Source organism: Hemicordylus capensis, chromosome 5, assembly GCF_027244095.1.
Source record: "Hemicordylus capensis ecotype Gifberg chromosome 5, rHemCap1.1.pri, whole genome shotgun sequence".
NCBI lineage: Eukaryota > Metazoa > Chordata > Lepidosauria > Squamata > Cordylidae > Hemicordylus > Hemicordylus capensis.
Window position 1 is genome coordinate 108,696,268 of NC_069661.1, and position 22,031 is coordinate 108,718,298.

At 41.7% G+C, this 22,031-nt stretch overlaps 1 long non-coding RNA gene across 1 annotated transcript in view; it reads right to left on the reverse strand.

Moving 5' to 3' along the window:
* Positions 1 to 703: 703 nt before the first annotated feature.
* Positions 704 to 22,031, reverse strand: part of LOC128326083 (uncharacterized) — a 33,228-nt gene continuing 11,900 nt past the window's right edge. The window contains exons 2-3 of the long non-coding RNA XR_008307841.1: positions 19,377 to 19,579; positions 704 to 965 (exon numbers count right to left, since the gene is read on the reverse strand). This is a non-coding gene — a long non-coding RNA (uncharacterized LOC128326083). The remainder of the gene's footprint in view (positions 966 to 19,376; positions 19,580 to 22,031) is intronic.

A 22,031-nucleotide genomic window follows, 5' to 3' on the forward strand; every position in this document is an offset into this window, starting at 1 on the left:
AACCAGTCTTCTGCTTTGCTTCATTCAGACTTGCAATTTACTAGAAAACTGAGCAGGAATGCTATAATATGGAGTAGCTGGCTTTGAAGAGAAAATAAATAGAGAACTTGTCCACCATAGTAGCCAAAGGACTGAGCTATGAATCTGGAAGTTTCCGAGTTGAAATTCCATTTTTGCAATGAGTTCACTAGCTGGCCTTGATTGACTGATTGATTGATTGATTGCCGTCAAGTCGGTGTCGACTCTTAGCGACCACATAGATAGATGGCCTTAGGCAAGCTAATTCTCTTTCACCTTTGACTCTGACCACATTTTTGCAACATGGTACTGAGCTACCATAGAGGTTAACAAGAAGATGATGCATGCAAATTCCTGAGGTCATTTTAAAGCACTATGTAAGTACTATTATTATTATGCCAATCCAGTTTCCCTTCAGCCTACTCACTGTGCCTAGAGGATGAGGTGTCAAGGACCATGAATCTCAAACACCGGTTAGGGATCCAGAGCTAAGCTACATATTACAGGGAATGCATGGTCACATTTTCAGAGTAATTGTTGAAACAAGATGTGCAAGATGATGCCATCAAACTCAACATTTCCCTGACCCTGGGAAATGGCAGCCAAGTGGAGGCGGGGAAGGAGAAATGCTGAGCATCAAGAAATCACATCATTCAACTTGTTTAAACAAATTTTAATGGGAAGACACAAGAAGAAGAACAGTCAGCAGAAGTCCACTTGATCCTCACAACATGTTCAGCTATCAGGTAGCCCAGCTGCTTGCACCAAGTACCTAGCCATGCAAGGGTACCCCCACAGGCTGTAACAATAGCTGGAACTACTGCATTAAGGAAGAGATATTCAAAGGCATCAATAATAAAATTTACTTCCAAGATCAGTTTCCATCTTTTTCCTTAGCAGTGCCTCATTAGCTGTGCTCTGATCTGTCAGCATGTCCAAGGCGAGACCTGCAATAGACCAAATAATTATATTTGGAGAAGCTTGCCTGCTATTACTCTGGATCAATAGGATCCAACCTACCTATCCCAGCCTTTCCCTCAAATTCTTCTCTGCATGATCACATTGACTTGGTTGTAAGACCCAGCTAAGAAGTATTGCATTCATCCCAGATTCCTAACAGCCTGGCTATTTAAGGCAAGGCTGTACTGTAGGATTCAACTGAAACAACAAACCCTGTGGCAAAAATCAGGCCCTGGCTGCACACACAGGCCATCTTGAAAAACATGTGTGCACGTTGGAGTGCTGGAATGAATCACACACACACATTTATACAAGAGAATCTTTAAAAAGAGACCTCTATTTGCCAACTAATCAGAAAATACAACTTCTGGCAGCAGAGTCCAAGTTCTGCTTCATATATTTAATAACCTTTTTCATCTGGCAGTTATATTTTTCAACTGTTTTGAAATTTGGATAGAGTGGTCATTTATTCTCCCATGCTTAGGAGTTCTGCATACAAAATGGATATCTATATTGAAATGTTATGATGCAGGATATCATAGCTGATACATAATGGCCTTGATGGATTATTTTTAACACATTTGTCTAATCTAATTTATAGCCTGTGAGCACTGGTGAGATCAGCTGTCAACAGTTTAATAATGGACACCACTAAAATGAATGGGAATTGAACCAGCATTTAGTACATTCAGGCTAGAAGCAAACATTAGTAGGTTTTAAACATACATACATGTGTTTGTGTGTGTGTGGAGGGCGGGGAGAGAGAGTGTATTTGTATATTGCTAATTTAACATTTTATTAATGTTATAAAAAACCATTGTTTCAGTGTTCAGGGACAAGTATGAAATTATAATATACAGAAATAAAATATTTTAAAAAACCAATATTGTGTGTGGGTTTTGCACACGCATCCAGCTGCCATTTCTTGTCAAGCAGGTTTAACAAGTTTTTGAAGCATTACAAAATCCTGCATAGCCTGTTTGACTAGAGACAGTAGTAGAGCAGAAGAAATGGGTCCACTTATGGGTTACCTCAGAAAGTGCCTTCTTCTGCAGGATCCCATCGCAAGTTGAGGTCATCTGGAGAGGTCCATCTCCAGTTACCACCAGTATTTCTGGTGGCGACTCGGAACTGGGCCTTCTCTGTAGCTGCTCCTGGCCTCTGGAATGCGCTTCCAGTAGATAACCATAGTTTGGGCTCATTATTGGGCTTCAAAAGAACCCTAAAAGCTTACGTGTTTGGCGTGTCCTTCCAAAGTTTTTAAATTGTCCTTAAGAATGTTTAATTGCTATTAAATGGCTCTGAACTGCTTTAAATTTGTTTTATTGTTGCTTAATAATATTATTAATTATTAATATAATTATTATTAATATTGTTTTAAGCAGTTTGTTTTAATTTTTGTTTGTTTGTTTGATATATGTTGTGCACAGCCCAGAGTCTTTGGATAGGGTAGTATAAAAATGTAATAAACCAACCATAGCTCTATCATTGGACTTTCAATTCACTCCTGGGTCTCCCTCACATTCAAGTGGCAGGGATATAAAAACATGTCACACTGTGTCTTTTAACTGATATCGTGACCATCCATGAGACCGCACAGTAGGGCTGCCAATCTTCAGTTTAGCCTGGAGTCTCGAGGAATTGGCATCAGTCTCCAGACCACTGTTTTCGGTGACCCTGTGATAGAGGGAGACTGATGCAAGTCCTGGAGATTTTAATGACTTGGTATTGTGCAACAGATTGGAAACATGCTGGGAAAAGATGATCCGGGAATAGATTTCAGTCAGACTTGCCTCTGGCTGAGGCAACAATACCTCAAAGACCAAGGCAAACAATGAGATTTTCGCTCTCCTTCTAGTATATCAAAAGATCGCGGCTCTAATTACAACAGTTCCAACATCTGTTTGCCGCTTGCCACCTCCAAGCTCTTGCCAAATGTGAAGACTACAGGAAGACCAGTCAGACCCAGATGAGAAACTATTAACAATAGGCTTGATCCAGTCATGTAGCGCTCTCTCACTGCATAAAGGCTTCAGGATTAGACGCCATCATTGTCCCCTGCAATAAGACTGTTTTTGTACCCACCTACATGCTCCCCTTTAACAGGAGTTGGGCCTGATACCCCCAAACTCCCAGGGGGTAGTGAGCTAGCCATAATCTCACTCTATTCTGTTACAGAAATGATCACGCACACAAGAACTACTGTATTGTATTTTGGGGCACTTCATCCATCACATAGTCTATCCATCTAAATCCACTGAAACCATGGAGTACACACAGTTAGACTATTCTTTTCTTTTTTTAAAAGAAAACTTAGACTTAGAAGACTTTTCTTTTTTTAAAAAATCTAATTCTTATTGACAAAGTTGGGGTTGACTTTTCAGAGGAAACCATTTGGCCTCCTGAAAATTAATTGGGACCTTTGTTTGGGTTGTTTGAACAAATGCTGTATCCATTTAACTAGACCTAATGAAAGTAACTCCAAACTGAAAACCAATTAGCTATTACCATTAGTTAAATAGATCCTCTGTGTTCAGAGGCAGTATACCCTAAGATGTTGGGGACAAATAATGGGAGAAGGCTGTTGGCTTCATATTCTGCTTGTAAGTTTCCAAGAGGCTATAGACCATTGTTGGAAAGAGGATGCTGCACTAGATGGACCTTTCCTGTTCTAGGCTGAGCCAGGGTCTCCATCAAAGCAGAGATCTGGGAGGAGACTAGCCCTTCAACAGCTCCAAGGGCGAGAGTTGGAAATTCAGCCAGCACTGAGCAGGGAAACAAGAGCTGGACATTGCAACATAGAAGGAATGTTGCTCTAGCACAGGTCTGCTCAACTTAGCCCCCCTCCCCTCAGCTGTACTACAACTCCCATAATCCCCAGCCACAGTGGCCAATAGCCAGGGATTATGGAATTGTAGGCCACATCTGCAGAGGGGCGAAAGCAGAAGTTTCTTGCAGCAGACTAGCCAGGGTTTTTTTAAGTGCTCAGGCAGTGCCCAGTTCGCCCTTCCCTAGAAAATGCTCTGTTTCTTAAAGGGTCCTTGCTCAGTTTTGTAAGTGCTGGTTCTGATGACAGTAGAGGTCCACACTGCTAAGACTGGTAGGTTATCAGGACTCCTCTGAGTTGGAGGATTAAGGCAGAGCTGAGAGGGGGTCATGGTGGGGGTGATGGCCTGGGTCCCTTGGTTCTGTTCATATGGTGTATACCCAGGGTATGGATCATAGGTTCTTCACAATCTGTCTCATTCTCTGAACTTCCAGTCTCATGCCTCAGTTGGGGCAGGGGATGAATCCATGGTTGTGAAATTATGCTCCTATCTTAAGATCACTTATTGTAAAGAGTTGAGTTCAGAATTCTTTCTTTATGAGCTGACTTTTCTTTTTTCATTTGGAACTGGGCTATATTGAAGGGGGGGAAATCACATTTCCATATATTTCTTCCTTCCTTTAAATTATGTAAAGGCACTGTACTCTCCCCTTACATTTCTTATGCATCTACAGCAACTTGCCAAGCACATGAAGGAAATGTGTATATTCCCAAGTGATGGAAGAATTAAAAGAGTAGGGGGGAAACACACTGAGCTAAGTTTCATAAATGCCCTTTAAGTTATGGACATTTTAGATAAACATCAGAAGTAGCTGCTATCCATCTTTAACCTATACTCATTCACACTCAGTTGCAACATTATATTTTTAATACACGAACATTACTGAAAAATACAAGATTCAGCCAGCCTTGTCTATCTCACATACCGTCTCTTTTCAACCTTTGAAGATCAAGAACTATGATTTGGATGATGAGTGGAAAATAAACAAAGGTTTTCATTCCAGTTATTCAACAATTTGCTCCCAGAATAATTTGATCTCTATTGTTGTTGTTGTTGTTACTGTTTTCACAGTCAGACAAGTGTTATTGACTGGTTTGTTTTATCCAGACATCGAGTCCTTCCCAAGGACCTGAGATGGCTGAATTTTATTGTCAATGTTGTTGCTGTTGTTATTATAGATATCATCGCAGAATATAGGCTGTTCCTAGTACAGTTGCTTTTTGTAATTGGCTGATGGTGATTTCTGTGGCCCCCATGGTGTTGAGGTGCTCTTCAAGTTGTTTTGGAATTGCACCTAGGGCGCCAGTTACCACTGGGAGTATTTTGGTCTTTTTCTGCCACAGCCTTTCAATTTCAATTTGTAGTTCTTTGTATTTTGTGATTTTTTTCTATTTCTTTTTCTTCTATTCTGCTATCCCCTGGTATTGTTATGTCGATTATTTTAACTTGTTTTTCTTTCTTCTCGACTACAGTTATATCTGGTGTATTGTGTGGCAGATGTTTGTCTGTTTGTAGTCGGAAGTCCCATAATATTTTTGCATCTTCATTTTCTACCACTTTTCCAATTTTATGGTCCCACCAATTCTTGGCTACAGGTAGTTTGTATTTTTTGCAGATGTTCCAGTGTATCATCCCTGCTTCCTTGTCATGCCTTTGTTTGTAGTCAGTCTGTGCGATCTTTTTACAAAAGCTGATTAGGTGGTCCATGGTTTCATCTGCTTCTTTACAAAGGTGGCACTTCTTCTTCTTCTTGTTGTTGTTATTTCTCTCTTTTTTAGAATGTCAGTGGAAATGTGATATTCTGCCTCAAAAACTACAAGTCCCAGAGTGCTTTGTCCTTGTTAGCATTTCCTATGTTCAGGCAGGAGGAGCTAACAGGGCATGGCAACTGATGCTGCAGGAAGGAAGGGTAAGAACCATAACAATCAAGGAGATGAAGACCAAAAAAGACAGTGGGAACCAGTGCTAGTGATAAAAACATATAAATACCAGAACATATATGAGTACATGAGTTAGGACTCTTCTCCCCTACCTGCATAGAAGAACTTGCACTAGGGTCAACAAGAAACAGTATCTCAAGGTCCTTTGTCAGTCATGTATAATTAAAATGTGCTCTACTGTCATGCTGGGCTCTAAAAACAAAGCAGGCAGCCAGAAAGGTAAGGAGCTTAAGCAAAGAGAACTAAAAGAAGCGAAAGAACATAAATCACTCCATTTTTTTTTTTTAGAAAAAGAGTTTTTCTTTTCAGTTTTTCCAAGGACAAGAGATTGCTGTGGGAGTGGGATCAAATATACTGCTTACAAACACATAACACACATTCCACATAAAATTTGGTCTTGTGATTTTGTGTGAATGTGTAATACTTTTTCTGTTCATTGCCTGCACCCATACATACAATACACTCACCTTTCCATCCACATAGCATAGCATTTTTTCTAGTCGAACACATATGCTAACAGCTGACCAACACTTCAGTAGTGCTGTCTGTTCCCCTCTCTGCTGACCCCCTTCTCACCAACAACACAAAATCCTAATTGGGAACAGACCCTTATATGTGTTGATAGTTGTGTATTTTTGTTCATAAACATTCCATAACATCTCAGGAGCTGATCTACTGGTAGGGATGATCTACTTCAGAGCTGCTGCAAGCAACAGTTATACTACAGTCACTTGAGATTAGAACAAATCATGCAGATACCAATGATGTGGATGCTCTTGAATAATAACATGTGACCTGAAACACAGAGGAGGATGGATTGCTGGATGTATTCAGTCCAGTTCATACTAGCCTCATCCAGACATTAACCATGTACAGCAGTGCTAAATGGTCAGAAGTCCCACCCCCAACCTGTCAATCACTGTTGCTCTCCACTGCTCACACTTAAAGTGGAGCAGGGAAGCACCCTGTCCATGATTGTGTCAATCCAATCTTTCCTCAAGATTGATGCTAATTCCTGGAGACTCCAGAAGCTTTCCCAGACAGCAGGCTTTACCACAGGCTTTCTGAAAGTCTTTATTGCAAGTTTGAAGTTGCAAAAAAAATAAATAAATGCAAACAGTTGGGGTTTTTTAATTTACCCCAGATATAAACCAGGCTACACACGTGCAATGAAAAACCTGAATCATGTGTGAAGTGCTCCCTGATAGTTCACAGGGTCTTGGGGGTAAATCTGGCTGATACGTGAATGCACACCTCCATTCCAGAGGAGATGCGGGCTAAAAGCCGAGTGTGAAAAACTTCCAGGCCAATTCTGGAAGGTAGGCAGCCGTATCACCCACCTCCTGCTTTCCTCTGCAAACCCTCTGTTTCTCTAGTGAGGATTTCCAGGTCTGTATCAACAACAGCAGAGAAAGGAAGGCTGCAAGAGGGCAAGTGATGACCAGGGGAAGGCTTATGCTTTCTCTTGCATGCTGTTTTTCTCTTGCAAATTGTTGTTCTCCCCATCATTTTGCTGCAGAGAAGCAGCTTCTTGGGTGCTCAGACCCACGTTTGCGGCTAAGTATCTAATCGCTCTATGAGCTCATATAATTATTAGATAAATAAATTCAGTTAGATCAGGTTGCTGCTGGTTTGCTGTATGTCTATTTTGATGTTTTTATTGTAAATAATTTAGATTAAAAAATAGAAAAGTGACTGGTATATTTTAAAATAAAGAAAGAAATGACAGCTGCTTATGTAAAGTGACCCACAGACACCAATTAAGTATCAGTCTGGGAAAAGGAAAGCAACGCCTCCGTTTCTACAGTTCTTTTAATAGATACCTCAGTATACAAAACTCTGCTGCTTTGGCTGGAGCCAAGAGGCTCCCAGATGACACAAGGAAATGAATCGCAGCAGCACACATGAGCATGTGGTAAGGTGTCATCCATTATACTATTCTTAATCATGTGAAATAATGCTTCCCACTTCCATTGCCAATATGGGCCACGTTCCCAAATGTTCTCCATTGAGGGTCTGTTGGCTCAAGTAGCTTTCGGAATAGGATTGCAGCCATGGCTTTTCCACTTGTGAATACCTTTCTAGAGAACAGCCAGACAATTGAATGTTGACACTTTTGGTGAGGTCTTACAGCTAGCCAACTTTTGGACCTCTCCTTTAGAGGTGCTTCTACCAGGAAAAAAATGCCTTGATAAAATAGATTTCACTCTATAAGTCTTTACCTGATATGCATTCAGTGATGAGATCCATATGTTCTTTTCCATTTCTAGGTCACAATTAGTGATAGAGGTTAGGTCTGGGAAATGATCCATGTGTTTAAATTCTCTACTTAAGTGCATCCAACCTCCTGGGTCTTGAAATCACACTGGTTTAAATTAAAATATAGGCCCTCCAACAAGTTTTGAGTGATTGTCTGGCTTTAGTTTATTTTTTACACACACTTCAGATTGCAATAGTAAGCAGTAGAACTACATGTATGATCATTAGCAAGGCAAAACAGCACTAGCAGGGTAAGAGATTTGCTGGGGTGAGGTAGGTGGATGGGCCCACAATCTTTACTCTGCAACCCCTGGTTCACAAAAAGACTTTCTTATACAAATTCCAGATAAGATAACTGGATTGTTCATCAGATTAGGTTTGTCACTGAAAGGAAACTTAATTTCCAAATTCTCATACTTTTTGTCCCACAGATTTGGAAAGCTACTTCTTTGAATACTTGAGATGCCTGCCAAATATTCACCAAAGTCTTTATATCTGTATATAATGACATTTGTTATTTGATTTCAGTGTTTGATATTTCACAGTATTTGATAGGACTCCAACATTTATAGCTCAGTCCTATGCATATTTACTTGCAAAACCCACTTTTTGTAGTGGGTCTTATACCCAGGTAAGTGAGCATAGGATAAAGTTTGCAGAGGTACAAACAGAGAGAAAGTTTGAGGAGCAATTCGTCACATTTTTGAGGGGGAGAGGAAAGACTCCTTTGTGGGGGAATATGTTTGGGAACTTGAAGAGATGGATGATAAGGTTTGGTGGGGGAGTTCAGACACTTTGGGGAAGACTTCAGTAAAATGGGGGGAACTCCTCAAATGCTTGTGGGGCAGAATCTACACCATATCCCCATCTCTCTCAAACAGGGGGAAGTCCCTTCTCTTAGAGGGTGCCTGCTATGGCACATGTGTGCATCACCCCAAAGCAAGAAAATGATTTTTAAAATGCTTTTTGCTTATGAACTATTACATTTATACCCCACTTTTTCAGCGGATTGCTTCCCAGCTTGAAGCAATTAAAATCCATCACCATTCAGCAGTTAAAATCCATTCATAGAGAAGTACCCAAGGACAATAATAACTTAATTGAGAGCAATAAGTCAATGCATAAAAATAAATAGAATTCATTATTATTGTCATTTACTTAGTATAATCCATATGCCACTTTTCAACAGAAAAAGCTCTCAAAGTGATATACATAGATTTCCTTTCCCAAAAGAGGCTTATAAACTAGATCCATCTAATTTAGGCTATTTTGGAATCTTACCGGGTCTCACATAGATTCATCCATGTCCAGGGACATCAGACTTCCATTCCATGTTCTCATTGGAAGCTTACCAATAAACGAGGTGTATCCCCCAATAAAAGGCATCATGGCATAGCACCCATACCTTTCTTCCACCTTCAAAGTGTTGTGCTGTTTGCAGCAGCAATACGAGAAATACTTCCTCCCAGAAATGTGCTGCCAAGCACAGGCCTGGTAGCACCAGATTTATTTGTTTGTTTGTTTCATGGAGCAGGGATTCCATCACCCAGGCTGAGACTGAACACAATAAGCAAGCAATATCTGCACACTTGTACTTTAGCATTTCTAGGATCAGGCTATTATCTGGAGTCCCCTTGTCAGGCTTTCTGAATCCTCAAGGTATTGGGTAGCCCATACCCTGCTTTCAGCCCCAGAGCAGACAAGCCGGAAAAAAATTAGGTTTCCAACTCTTAGAGTACCGGTGGTTACACCAGTAACATGGAACTTACCAAAGATGGCTCACTTCACAAGTGCTCTGAAGGTTTGGGGTATTTTCTTTGAAACAGCTGCCTTTAAGCACAGACCATAGCATAGGCTGGATAGTGGGCTAGAGATAGATCTGATACGATCAACATTACATTTCTGTATTCCTGTTCTTAAATCCAAAATAGGCCCTTTGGCACTTCCACAGTTCATTTTAATTCTGCATCCATTATGCTTGGCAGCTGCAAGATTTATTTCAATCTGCATCCATTATTTTTCTGCTCTCATTCCTGGATAGCATAGATAGGACATGAATGTGTCAATAAATCTTAACTCTGCTTTAGAAGATGACACACACCAATTCTGGGAGGTAAACTGAGTACAGAAGTAGAATTTTAATATATCATATTGGGCATCAAAAGGCCCAAGACAAATTCTGAATTTCACATCTGTGCAGAAGATGCGTTCAAGCTGTGATGTTCAAGCAATATATTTCCCTCACAGCTAAAGTTGTTGATTGAAAAGTCATCCAATTGGAAGTTCCAGGGACATAACCACAAAGGAAACTGAAAGGGTTTGTCCCCCACAAGGATATTCCAGGCCACTTCCTGAACCTTCAGCTTTCATTTCTTAGAAAGTGTCTAGTCATAAAAACATAAGAAGAGCTTTACAGGATCAGGCACAAGTCCAGCAATGGTGGCCCATTAGCTTTTTCTAGGAAGCCCACAATAGGGATGTGCACGGACGGCTCGGGCAGCCACCTGTGGGGTGGGAAGCAGTTCCTTTTAAAAGCAGGTAAGAAGATCCTTACCTACTTATCTCCCACCCCACCACTTTCTCAGCAGCAGTGCCCACTCTCCCAAAGTCCGTGTGTGGCTGTGGCACTGTTCTCTGCAGCCTCTGGCACACAGAGGCTGCAGGGAACAGTGCCACTTTTGGGAGAGTGGGTGCCACCTCCAGAAAAGCAGCAGGGTGAGTGGTGAGCAGCTAAGGAGCTGCTTACTTGCTTTTAAAAGGAACCACTCCCTGACCTGCTGAACTGGTTCAAACACCAGCGCCCAAGCAAGTTTGGCGCTTCCCAGAGAAGGTGCCAAATTGGCACATGTACATTCCTAGCCCACAACCAGGAGATGAAGGCAAGCCCCTCTCTTGGGCGCTTTCTAGATTAAACCCTACAGCAGTGTCACTACAAATCTAAGTGTGCTTCCGGAGTCCCTGCATTGTGACACCGCAGTCCTTGTGCTGACAGCAAGGTCCCGTTCACATTTCTGGTGCTTTATTTTGGATTTTATCTTTGTGTTATAGTGCTACAACGTTGCAAGTCCATTGCAGAAAAAATAGCTGCAGTTTCCCATTATAGGAGTTTGAGATTTTGGGGATCATTTTCAATATGATCCTGCCAAGCTGAAGCATTTTACCTGTTTCGTATGTAATCTGGAAAGCACCTGGCTATTGCTTCCCTGTAACTGGCATTCTGAGGAATACTGTCTCTGAACCCGGAGGTATCCTATAGCCATCAAGACTAGTAGCCATTGATAGACCTATCCTCCATGAATTTGTCTAGTCATTTGAATTACAGAAATAATCAAAGTTGTGTTTGGGGGTAGGAAACAGTATTTCTTAATAAACTCGAATGGATCCAGAAGAGGGCAACAAAGATGGTGAGGGGACCTGGAAACCTAGTCCTATGAGGAATGATAGAAGGAGCTGGGTATGTTTAGCTTGAATAAGAAATACTAAGGGGGGATATGACAGTTGTCTTCAAATATCTGAAGGGCAGTCATATAGAAGGAGTAGACATTTGTAGTCTCTGTTGCTTCCTAGGGCAGACCTGCAACCAATGGGTTAAAATTACAAAGAAGCTAATTTAGGCTAGACATGAAGAATAATTTTCTAACTGTAACTGCTGTTAGCGGGAAAACAAAGCTATCCAGTTTCCACGATATGATCTTGAGAATGTACCCACCATTTTCAAGGAGAACATCAGGAACTGCTTTGAAGCTCTGAACCTCATTGATAGAGAACCAGAGGAACTGTGTAATGAAATCAAAGAAGTTGTTAACGACAAATGTGAAAAGATACTGCCAAGGACCAAGAAATAGATGAAAGCAAAATGGCTGTCAGAATAGACCGTGGAAATTGTTAAGAAGAGGAGAAAAGCAAAATTCAAGAAAGATAAAGACCTCAGGAAGGAACTTAATAGGAAATTTCAGAAAGCTGTAAGAAGAGACAAGGAACAGTACTACAATGACATCTGTAAAGACCTTGAGGATGGAAATAGACACGGAAAAAACAAGGAAAGTTTTCCAAAGGATCTCTGAACTCAGAAGGAGGCTCCAACCTCGAATTGGTATGTTAAGCGATGCCAAAGGACAGATAATAAACGATTCAGAGAAGATCAAACAGAGATGGAAGGGAATATACTGAAAATCTGTACCGCAGGGACATCAATATCCAAGATACTTCCTACTTGGAAGAACCTCTAGTACAGGAAGATGAAGATAGATTAGCACTCCAGTCATTACCAAGTCAAAAGGCTACAGGAATTGATGGAATAGCTACAAAATATGGCAGGCCACAGAAGAAGAATCAGTCAAGGCCCTAACCAAATGATGCCAGCAAATTTGGAGAATGATACAGTGGCCAACAGATTGGAAGAGGTCAGTCTACATACTAATATCAAAGAAAGGAGACTTAACAGATTGTGCAAACCATCACACAATATCCTTAATTTCACATGCTAGCAAAATAATGCTCAGGATAATGCAATGTAGATTAGAGCCCTACGTGGAAAGGGAAATGCCAGATGTTCAAGCTTGTTTCAGAAAAGGCTGAGAAACAAGATACATCATGGCTGATGCACACTGGATAATTGAGAAAGCCAAAGAATACCAGAAACATGTCAATATGTGCTTTATTGACCACAGAAAAGCCTTTGATTGCATCGACCATGTCAAGTTGTAGAATATCCTTAGGAAAATGGGCATCCCAGAATATCTCATTGTTCTCAGGAGAAACCTATATACAGGACAGGAAGCCAGAGTCCAGACAGAACATGGTGAAAGAGACTGGTTCTAGACTGGCACAGGAACAAGACAAGGCTGTATACATTCTCCTTCTTTATTCAATTTATATGCTGAACATATACTGAAAGAAGGTGGATTGGGAGAAGAGTGTGGTTTTAAAGTTGGAGGAAGAAACCTTAATAACCTGTGCTATGCTGATGACACCAGTCTGATAGCTGAGACTGTGAATGATCTGCAAGCTCTAGTAATGAAAGTCAGGGAGCACAGTGAAAAAATAGGACTACAACAAAATGTAAAGAAGACTAAACTAATGACAACATGTACAGCACCAGCCTCAGAATTGATAATGAAGATATTGAAGTGGTGGATAGCTTCTGCCTTTGAGGATCAACCATCAACAGTAAAGGATCCAGCAGTCAAGAAATGCACTGCAGACTAGCACTTGGTAGAGTAGCAATGAAGGCCTTGGAAAAGATCTTTAGATGCCATGATGTGTCTATACCTACAAAGATTAGAATCGTTCACAAAATGGGTTTTCCCATGACACTTTATGGATGCAAAAGTTGGATTTTGAAGAAGCAAGATTTTAAAAAGTATTGATGCTTTTGAACTTTGGTGCTGGAGAAGACCTTTGAGGATACCATGGACACAGTGTTCCCTCTAACAGGGATTCCCAGATGTTAGGAACATAGGAAGCTGCCATATACTGAGTCAGACCATTAGTCTATCTAGTTCAGTATTGTTTTCACAGACTGGCAGTGGCTTCTCCAAGGTTGCAGGCAGGAATCTCTCTCAGCCTATCTTGGAGAAGCCAGGGAGGAAACTTGAAACCCTCTGCTCTTCCCAGAGTGGCTCCATCCCCTGAGAGGAATATATCTTACTGTGCTCACACTTCTAGCCTCCCTTTCATATGCAACCAGGGTGGACCATGCTTAGCTAAGGGGACAAGTCATGCTTGCTACCACAAGACCAGCTCTCCTCTCCTCCCATAATCCTCAAACAAAAGCCATTGCAGCTGCGGATTCTGGGAGTTGTAGTCAGCAATATCTGGGAATCCCTGTTAGAAGGGATACTGAATGGACAGCCAGGAAAACAAACAAATGGATCATAGAACAAATCAATCCAGAATTTTCACTCGAGGCACAAATGACCAGGCTCAAACTATCATACTTTGGACACATTATGTGAAGACCCAGATCCCTTGAGAAATCCATAATGCTGGGGAAAGTTGAAGGAAAGAGAAGAAGAGGACAACTAGCAGCAAGGTGGATGGACTCTATTCCGACAACAATGAATGCACCACTGAGAGTCCTTAAAGGCCAAGCTGAAGACAGATCATCCTGGAGAGAATCTATATGGTTGCTATGAGCTGACACCACCTTGATGGCACTTAATCAATCAAACAGTTGTTAGACATTCTGCCTAATGCAGTGGTAAGCTCTCCATTGAGGTTTCCACACAGAGGCTGGATGGACATCTTTCAGGGATGATGTAGCAGTCTCCTGAACTCAGCGGGGCATTGGACTAGGAAACCTCTAAGGTCCCTTCTAACTATAATATTCTATTATTCTACCCAACTTCTCAAAAAGAAATAAATCTGTCTGCTGTTCAGTGCACTAGCCAATAAATACAAAGGCGCTGGAATGATTGAAAGCGCGCGCGCGCGCTCTCTCTCTCTCACACACACACACACACACTGCACTTATTTAAAATTTCTGTTACAATTATTCAAAATTATATAATTAAAATTATTAAAATATATAATAAATTAGGTTCACACTTAAATATATAATAAATTAAAACTGTTAAAATTATTCAAAATTATATAATAAATTATGGGAAGAGCAGAAGGTTCCAAGTTCCCTCCCTGGCATCTCCAAGATAGGGCTGAGAGAGATTCCTGCCTGCAATCTTGTAGAAGCTGCTGCCAGTCTGTTTAGACAATACTGAGTTAGATGGACCAATGGTCTGACCCAATATATGGCAGCTTTCTATGTCCCCTTTCAGACATTTAATAATGTCTGAAGGAGGCTAGTGTGTTGTAGTGGATTTACAGTTGAACTTGGGCTGGAGAGATCCCAGTTCTAAACACACACACACACACCCTGCCCACCATAGCCATTAGATTCAGTGGGTGACTTTGCATCAGTCACTATCTCCCAGCCTAACATACCTCACAGGATTGTGGTTATCTTCATAAAAATTATGTGAGGTAAGGCTGGGAGGCAGTTGCATGTACACTGCCCTGCACTCCTTATAGGAAGAACAGGATAAAAGGGTATCAGTAATAAGTATCTGGCTACAAGCTGAGGAAGCATGACACAAAATCATGAATTGTCTGTATATCTGTCTGATAAGGTTCCCCTGCAACCTCATTGCTACCACTAATCCATTGTTTTCCAATTAATGTAGGAAGGAGCCAAATTCTTCTGTAAGTTTCAACAGTGTAAATCCAGCATATCTCCTGTGAATTGCCAGTAGTACACCTGACAAGACTCTGACTGTAGTCTCTGGATATCTATGAAAAAGCAAACAAACAGAAGGGACGCACTGTCACACAGAGAAATACCACTGTGTGTCATGCGAAACAGCTGCAGTAAATTGTAAGTATTGTACCTTGAAGCCATGGAACTGAAAAGCCTTGTACATAGAAACTGGGGAATTGATTCTCATGTTACGCTGGCTTCCCATCGGCATCATTAGTTGCTTTCAAGAAAGTTACTCCCAATTTTGTTCCCATCAGAATCTTCCAGTGTGTTTCTGGGATTCAGGGATGTTTTCGCATCCAAGTTAAAGGTTACTAACTATGGAAAAAGAATTTCTACAGGGATTATATTATCCCTACAAAAGTCTTTTGTGATATTGCTGGCTCTTGTATCCTGCTCCAGGGATTTGGAAACAATGTATGTAATGATGATTCTGAAGTTACAAATGAAAAGTGGTGCACAAAATGCTACAGATACACAGCGCAAGTAACTTTTTCGGTTCATGGTTTTTGCCATGTAACATGCCCTGGGAGAGTTGTTTGTAAGAAAACATTGCAAGTTTAACACTGTTCATTGCTGAAATAAACAAGAAATACTTCCCATTGTCTGATGCTAGAGTCAAAATGTGCTTTGAGAGTCACACTTTGCCTTTAAAAAACAACAACCCTGATCTATAACTTTCGGCCATTGCAAACAAAACCTAATTTATGATTAATACTGGGAGTTTTTTGTTGTTGCGTGGATAGACATTTAATTGATGTGGCAAGCCCACCACAAGAACAAAACAAACTTAACAACTCCCCAAGTTTTGAGCAGTGGTCAATAAAAAGAAATAGCCTACATGATTTGGTCAATGACAAGGTGACCTGGGAAAACCCATATATTATACTATGGACACTATGCTAAAACCAGTAGGTGAATCCCTATGCTCTTTTAGCTCATACAGGTGAAACTCGGAAAATTAGAATATCGTGCAAAAGTCCATTAATTTCAGTAATGCAAATTAAAAGGTGAAACTGATATATGAGACAGACGTATTACATGCAAAGCGAGATAAGTCAAGCCTTAATTTGTTATAATTGTGATGATCATGGCGTACAGCTCATGAAAACCCCAAATCCACAATCCCAGAAAATAAGAATATTACATGGAACCAAGAAGACAAGGATTGTAGAATAGAACAATATTGGACCTCTGAAAAGTATACAGTGTACTGTGCTTGATTGGCCAGCAAACCCGCCTGACCTGACCCCATAGAGAATCTATGGGGCATTGCCAAGAGAAGGATGAGAGACATGAGACCAAACAATGCAGAAGAGCTGAAGGCCACTAATGAAGCATCCTGGTCTTCCATAACACCTCATCACTGCGAGAGGCTGATAGCATCCATGCCACGCCGCATTGAGGCAGTAATTGCTGCAAAAGGGGCCCAAACCAAGTACTGAATACATATGCATGCTTATACTTTTCAGAGGTCCGATATTGTTCTATTCTACAATCCTTGTCTTCTTGGTTCCATGTAATATTTGGATCATGCCGTGCTCCTCAGCTGAACCTTTTGGAGTGTGTTGTCCATCAGCTCCGCAAAGAGGCTAGAGCCTTCAAAGGGCAGGTCCCCGACCCTAGCACGGGCCTCGTAGTTCAGTCCAGATGAACACAGCCAAGCATGGCGTCAGAGCCCCACGGATATGACCATCACGTTGGCCACGCACTCCACCGAGTGCCTAGCTGAGTAGAGCTCCTGTTTGGCTACCTGAATAGCCTTGAGGAGGAACGCCTTAGCCGGATCCCGCTTGTGCTGTGGCAGGAGGTCTAAAAATTGGCCCAGTTTTCCCCACAGAAATTGTTTATAGTGGGCATTATAGGCTTGATAGTTGGCCACCTTTAAGTGGAGAGCTGAGACTGAGTAAAGCCTTCTCCCATAGGAGTCCAATTTTTTGCCCTCTTTGTCACTCAGTGCTGACTGGCTGTGACCTCTGGTCCTTTGCAGAGATACCTCTACGATGATTGAATTAGCGGTGGAATGATTTTTTAGAAAGGCCATATCATCCTGTAGTTGCACCCTATAAAAATTCTCCAAGCACCTATTAGGCTAAGAAATTGTCGCTGGCTTTTTCCAATAACCCCACATGACCACCAACAATGCCGAGTTGAAGGGTAAAGCGGCCGGTACCTTGGCGTCCGCATCAATAAGGCTGAACAACGGGTCCAGTTCCCCTTTCTGTTGTGTACTGAGGCTCACGCCTAGGGCTGAAACCATGCGGACCACATACAGAGTACTGTTTAAGGTCCTCCGACGAAGAAATGTGCTTGGAATCCAACTTTATGTTGAGCGGGGACGACCCCTGGGAAACACCTTCAGATTCCTGACAGCTAGTATCAAGTCATAGTCTGACTCGGGAGGAGCCAAAGAGTCCTGGGCCAAGGATGTCGAACCCGTAGGGGAACCCAGTTTGCTTCCCGGGTTGTCCAGTACTGAAGTGGGAAGCTCTGCTGGCAGTACCTGGACAGGCAACGCAGCCTGTTGTAGCACAGGTGCCGAAGAGTGTGGGTCGCATTGCTCCATTCTATCCAGAGGGGAGTCTTGCAGTAAGCGGGAACGTGGCCTCCCTTCTGAGTGTGAGGGAGGCTCACGCCAACCCCGCACAGCTTCAGGTTTCCCATACGCGTGACCGTCCGGGTAATGAGGGCCATATCGGGGTCTAACGTAGTCTGACTAGTCCGATCGATAGTCCATTTGATATCGACCACACAGCCCAGAGTCTCCGTGCCAAGCTCCATAAGAAGGCTCAACCTCACCCAAGGGAGAACAGCGCTCCGACGCACAGTACCGATCCAAATATGCGGGCTCACGACAGTCCCAGGCCCGATCTTGTCTATAATCAGAGGATCACTGTTCCGAGTCCCAATGGGCACTTCGGTCCCTGAGAGGGACATGCTTCTGGCATTATTACTCCTGACATTATTAGCAGAGGCATTACCAGCCTTGGACTTTAGGGCCGAAGTCCAGGGCCTCCACACTCCCTGCCCCCCCCCAATCCTCTTTAGTCTGTCCTAGGTGGTGTGGTTGCCATGCTGTGCTGCAGGCCCATGCTGAGCCAGTTGGCCGAGTTTGATTGTGACCTGTCCTGGATGCTTTAGAGGCAGGTGGTGGGGGGAGTGGGGAAAGAAATATGTGGGATGGGAATATGTTAAATTGTGTGTTGAAATGTTTCTGCTAATGTATATTTGCACAAATATACCTCTTTTATATTCTTACGTTCTTGTGTATTCAGTTGCTGTTTGTGCCCAGAAGAACCTACGTTTTAAAAAGTGTGTGTGTAGATGATGTTTAACTTGCGGTGGCAGGGGGGGAGGCTCCAAAGGCCTTTAGGTTCAGGCTCCAAAATTATCTAGGTGCACTTCTGGTTAGCAGTGAGTCAAGAAACCATTCCTCCACCAGAAATCTACTACGTCAACACAGAGAAGCTACTGTTAACCCCATACCTGAAGGTGCAATGTAATAAACACGCTGCCCAACAGTACTGGGATGAAAGGGCCATAACTTTACTAAACATTTATTAAGGTAACTATGACAGTAACTACATTCCACTCTCCATGCAGTGTGGGCCTAACTTCAGCTGGACATCAGACCACATTGTCCTTCCCCCAATGCCTTACAGGTCATCACAACCTTGCTCAGAGCAGTGGATCAGTTCCAAGCTTTGAACACTGCAAATGTTCTCTATAGATTGACAGACACTATTGATATTATTTGCCTATGCAATTCCCAAATGCTGAGAATATAGTTTATTACTCTCTTTTAATTTGAATGGACCCTTCTTGAGAGATATAAAACTCTCCTGTGGAACAGGTGGAGTTTTCAGCCATCATAAATTATCCTTATGCTGTGCTGAGAATACCTTCCTTCACAACCTGATAGTTATAACGGGAAAGGAAGGATTATATACAGCAATGAGTTGCATTGTTTGGTTATTCGATTCCTTTGTTGGCAATTAATCTTACCATTACTTTTATGGGATGGCATTTGTGATTTACTATAGTATTTAGTGAGACTCAATAACAGCTGTATAATATATGCATAGTAAACGCAATACCATTACTGTAACAACTCACCTTGAGAATTTAGGCCTGTTACTGAACATTTGTTGATTTTGTCATTTCTTTCCTCTTGGGGATGTGCAAAATCTGACCTCCCCCTTGCCACCATGGATGTAACTGCTTTCCTGCCTGCTGTTGGATCTTCTTGCGACACTTATCTGCAGGCTTTTGCTTTGCAATGTAGAATCAAATCACTGATAATAATCTGTTAGAGGTCACTAGCACAAGAAGCAAAATAAAAGTTGAGTAGTTATTAGGCACAGTGAAAAAACGGGACTACAATTAAATGTAAAGAAGACTAAACTAATGACAACGGGTACAGCAACCAGCCTCAGAATTGACAATGAAAATACTGAAGTGGTGCATAGCTTCTGCCTTTTAGGATTGACCATCAACAGTAAAGGATCCAGCAGTCAAGAAATACACCACAGACTAGCACTTGGTAGGGTTGCAATAAAGGCCTTGGAAACGATACTTAGATGCCGTGATGTATCTACACCTACAAAGATTAGAATCATTCGGACAATGGTTTCCCCCCCTGACACTCTATGGATGTGAAAGCTGGACTTTGAAGAAGCAAGACAGAAAAAGCATAGACACTTTTGAACTTTGGTGCTGGAGAAAACTTTTGAGGATACCATTGACAGCCAGGAAAACAAACAACTGAATCATAGAACAAATCAATCCAGAATTTTCACTCAAGGCACGAATGACCAGGCACAAACTATCATACTTTGGATACATTATGTGAAGACCTAGATCCCTTGAGAAATCCATAATGCTGGGGAAAGGTGAAGGAAAGAGAAGAAGAGGACGACCAGCAGCAAAGGTGGATGGACTCGATTACAACAGCAATGAATGCACCACCAAGAGACCTTAAAGGCCAAGTTGAAGACAGATCATCCTCGAGAGAATCTATCTATGTGGTCACTAAGAGTTGACACCAACTTGACGACATTTAATCAATCAATCAATCAATCAATCAATCAGTTAGTTATTAGGGAAAAACAAGCCTAATCAGTTTAATCAGAATTGAATCTAAGGTTGATGTTGTGACTAATGCTGCATGTGTGCAACAAAAGAATGTCCAGCTGCAGCTGTAGTATCCCTTAATTCACTTATTCTCTTATAATTTTCATTTATTCTCACCTCCCCCAGAAGCACTCTTTTCAACCTGGAAATATTTCTCTGAAGGTTGTGAAGCCCTCAGAGATGTATTTTCAGGTTGAAAAGAACACTTCCTGGGAGAGAGGGGAGCTTTCTTTCTTGAAATGGGGTGGTGGGAGGGGGTAATCCCCAGAAGGGGGCCCACAGAAACAGGGAGTCCTCCTCTGAATTGCTCTCCTCCCACCGTCACCCATTTCAAGAAACCAAGCTGTCGAAATCCCCTTTTAGAACAGGAACTTGAATTTAAACATTAGAACTTGAACACACTCCCTGCTGAAATAAAAGCATCTCCTTTTCTGTTTGTTTTTAGGAGGATCCTAAAGACAAACCTATTTTCCCAGGCATTTAGCTGAAACCAAATTTTTAAATTTTAATGTGTTTTTATCTATTATGATTTTTATCTTTTTCATGAATTTTAAATGTGTTATATTTTATATTATGTTTTAATTCTGTACAGCACTTAGAGATTTCTATATCAGGCAGTAAATAAATAAATAAAATAAATAGTGTGGATCCACTTCTGGGAGTTGCCCCCACCCCACCCTCTACATGCACACTATTTCAAGAAAGCAAGCTGTCAAAATCATCCATCTGCTGCCTCTGAAGCTTGCCTCCGCTCCTGAGTGGGTAGGAGGGCGGCAAACCCCACACAAGTTCAAGTTCTGATGTTCAAGTTAAAGTTGCAATGCTCAAGTTCAAAGGGTTGATATTTATAGCATGCTTTTTTGAAATTGGGAGCAGCAGGAGTGGGCAACCCCCAGAGGGGGATCCAGTGTTTCAGTTGGTCCCCTGTTGTCAAAATTGCCCATTTTCCAAGTCAGACCTGATTTTTAAATGGCCTGCTTGGGCTTCTCTGCTGAGAAGTGGGAGCAGTCCATTTAAAATGACTCTCAGCTGGAAAGTGGCAAGCAGGCCATTTAAAAGCTATTTAAAAATGAAAGGAGCAGCCTCCCAGATCTCAGCTGAGGGGCGACTTCTGTTGAGATTTAAAAGTTAAAGGGAATAACTTTTGACAGAATGCCAGAAAATTGTCTGCTTCTCGATCTGATCCAGCTGATCTGACAGTTTTGATGGGGTCTCCTAACAATTTCCCAGATCCATTGGGGGTTTGGGGAAAGATTAAAAATTTGTTTAATATCACCTACTTGCCCATTTATGTTATGGGTTGGGTGGTAGGTAGCACCCATCATGCCTTATTACACAACCCACTTTGGTGTCCCTAGCGGCTATCCATGGGGAACAATGGGGTGTTTTGAGTTTCCTCATTGTTCTCTATGGCCAAAACACACAACACATTTTGAGCTGTTTCATTGAAATAGCCAGTTCAACCACTGTGGTCCTCCCAAATATCTATGTTACAGATTTAAACTAGTTTAATAGTAATTACCTGTTCCTTGAAACCCTGGTAATTGTAACTATCTGATGGGGAAGCACTAGGAGTTAACAGAATTATCAGAACCTTCACTAAACTTCAATTCCGAGGTTTATTTGGTGGAATCCATG